General features: G+C 47.9%; 1 pseudogene; it reads right to left on the bottom strand.

Annotated features, from left to right (window-relative positions):
- Positions 1–864: 864 nt before the first annotated feature.
- LOC135536909 (glyoxalase domain-containing protein 4-like) lies at positions 865–1,541 on the bottom strand (annotated as a pseudogene).
- Between the last annotated feature and the right edge of the window lie 1,593 nt (positions 1,542–3,134).

Here is a 3,134-nt window from a genome sequence, read left to right as displayed (position 1 = left end):
GTGTTCAGGCTAACCAAGTCTTCCCAGGGGTGTTCAGGCTAACCAAGCTTTCCCAGGGGAGTCCAGGCTAACCAAGCTCTTCCCAGGGGTGTTCAGAGCTAACCAAGCCTTCCCAGGGGTGTTCAGGCTAACTTAAGCCTTCCCAGGTGTTCAGACTAACCAAGTCTTCCCAGGGGTGTTCAGGCTAACCAAGTCTCTTCAGGGGCATCCAGGCTAACCAAGCCTTCCCAGGGAGTCCAGGGCTAACCAAGCCTTCCCAGGGGTGTTCAGGCTAACCAAGTATTCCCAGGGGTGTTCAGGCTAACCAAGACCTTCCCGAAATTCAGGCTAACCAAGCCTTCCCAGGGGTGTTCAGGCTAACCAAGCCTTCCCAGGGGTGTTCAGGCTAACCAAGTCTTCCCAGGGGTGTTCAGGCTAACCAAGCTTTCCCAGGGGAGTCCAGGCTAACCAAGCCTTCCCAGGGGTGTTCAGGCTAACCAAGCCTTCCCAGGGGTGTTCAGGCTAACCAAGCCTTCCCAGGGGTGTTCAGACTAACCAAGTCTTCCCAGGGGTGTTCAGGCTAACCAAGTCTTCCCAGGGGCATCCAGGCTAACCAAGCCTTCCCAGGGGAGTCCAGGCTAACCAAGCCTTCCCAGGGGTGTTCAGGCTAACCAAGTATTCCCAGGGGTGTTCAGGCTAACCAAGCCTTCCCAGGGGTGTTCAGGCTAACCAAGCCTTCCCAGGGGCGTTCAGGCTAACCAAGTATTCCCAGGGTGTTCAGGCTAACCAAGCCTAGGGGTGTTCAGGCTAACCAAGCCTTCCCAGGGTGTTCAGGCTAACCAAGCCTTCCCAGGGGTGTTCAGGCTAACCAAGGAGTAAGGATTTTTACGGTTTCCTTTTTGTCATCAAGGCTTCAAGATCTGCCAACTGCTCCGTGGTTGGGAGAACGCTATCCGCCGAAGGCTGTCACATGATCTACTGTCCCAACAATGTTATGAAGCTCTAGTTTACACTGAGTTTCTGTGAATCTCATCTGCACAGTCTTCTTCTCCTCATTGCCCTCTTTCATCTTCGTCCCCAGAAGGGAGGAGCAGCCGTGTATTGATTCCTGCAGGTCAGACCCTGCCAGACACACCTTCTGAACAGGATCAGTGGGAGGCTGTTCTTTCTCCACCAGGTAGAGGCGATAACCTCCCAGGGCCTCAGCCATATAGAGGCCCTTTCCAACCCCAGTGAGGGGCCAACCAAGCAGCTTAGCATTGCTGACAGCCTGGCTAGACTGCCGAGTCAAACTGAGGAAGTTGTTGCTAGGCGATATTCACGCTCTATAATTGTAGATGAGTTCAGCCACAAGGTCATCATCCTCTGGCCCCAACCCGACCATTGCCTTGCTCCATTTTCCATCATAGAGGGCCCTTACAAGTTGACTTACATCCTTCTTCCAACTCTTTGGGATGCAAAATCTTCATGCTGAGCACATCTCTGTGGGGGCAGACCGTTTTGCTTCTGTCACCTTCTTTGAAAACAAATGCAAGGCTGACCTCAAAGCCAATATAACCCATGTGAGTTTGCTTATGCAGTTCACAATTATATATCACACTCAGTTTGTGTACGTTGTTTAAGGATCCTTGCAATTGATTGTCAACATAGAGAAAGAAAAAAAGAAGAAACAACAGAGAAACAAGACTTTGAGAAAAACACCGACGAGGCATGATCAATATCAATTGTTTTACTTTTCCTTATCCTACCACTCTTCCCTTATCCTTACCACTTTTTATCCTTACCACTCTTCCTTATCCTTACCACTCCTTTATCCTTACCACTCTTCCTTTATCCTTACTTTTACTTCTTCTCTTTATCCTACCACTCTTCCTTATCCTTACCACTCCTCCCTTATCCTTACCACACTTCTATCCTTACCACTCTTCCCTTTATCCTTACCACACTTCCCTTATCCTTACTCCGCCCACTTTCCTTGCTCCTCCTAATCTTCCCTTAGCCTTACCACACTTCCCTTATCCTTACCACTCTTCCCTTATCCTTACCACTCTTCCCTTATCCTTACCACTCGTCCCTTATCCTTACCACTCTTCCCTTATCCTTACCACTTTTCCCTTATCCTTACAACTCTTCCCCTTATCCTTACCACTCTTCCCTTATCCTTACCACTCTTCCCTTATCCTTACCACTCTTCCCTTATCCTTACCACTCTTCTGTTATCCTTACCACTTTTCCCTTATCCTTACCACTTTCCCTTATCACTCTTCCCTTATCCTTACCACTCTTCCCTTATCCTTACCACACTTCCCTTATCCTTACCACTCTTCCCTTATCCTTACCACTCTTCCCTTATCCTTACCACTCTTCCCTTATCCTTACCACTCTTCCCTTATCCTTACCACTCTTCCCTTATCCTTACCACTCTTCTGTTATCCTTACCACTTTTCCCTTATCCTTACCACTTTCCATTATCACTCTTCCCTTATCCTTACCACTCTTCCCTTATCCTTACCACACTTCCCTTATCCTTACCACTCTTCCCTTATCCTTACCACTCTTCCCTTATTCCTCCCACTCTTCCCTTAGCCTTACCACACTTCCCTTATCCTTACCACTCTTCCCTTATCCTTACCACTCTTCCCTTATCCTTACCACTCGTCCCTTATCCTTACCACTCTTCCCTTATCCTTACCACTTTTCCCTTATCCTTACAACTCTTCCCTTATCCTTACCACTCTTCCCTTATCCTTACCACTCTTCCCTTATCCTTACCACTCTTCCCTTATCCTTACCACTCTTCTGTTATCCTTACCACTTTTCCCTTATCCTTACCACTTTCCATTATCACTCTTCCCTTATCCTTACCACTCTTCCCTTATCCTTACCACACTTCCCTTATCCTTACCACTCTTCCCTTATCCTTACCACTCTTCCCTTATCCTTACCACTCTTCCCTTATCCTTACCACTCTTCCCTTATCCTTACCACTTTCCCTTATCCTTACCACTTTCCCCTTATCCCTTACCACTTCCCTTATCCTTACCACTCTTCCCTTATCCTTACCACTTGCCCTTATCCTTACCACTCTCCTTATCCTTACCACTCTTCCTTATCCTTACCACTCTTCCCTTATCCTTACCACTTCTCCTTATCCT

The sequence above is a fragment of the Oncorhynchus masou genome, unplaced genomic scaffold (genome assembly GCF_036934945.1).
Source record: "Oncorhynchus masou masou isolate Uvic2021 unplaced genomic scaffold, UVic_Omas_1.1 unplaced_scaffold_6825, whole genome shotgun sequence".
In the NCBI taxonomy this organism is placed as follows: Eukaryota; Metazoa; Chordata; class Actinopteri; order Salmoniformes; family Salmonidae; genus Oncorhynchus; species Oncorhynchus masou.
Note: the sequence above shows the minus strand (reverse complement) of the source record. Positions and strands in the feature narration are given on the sequence as shown.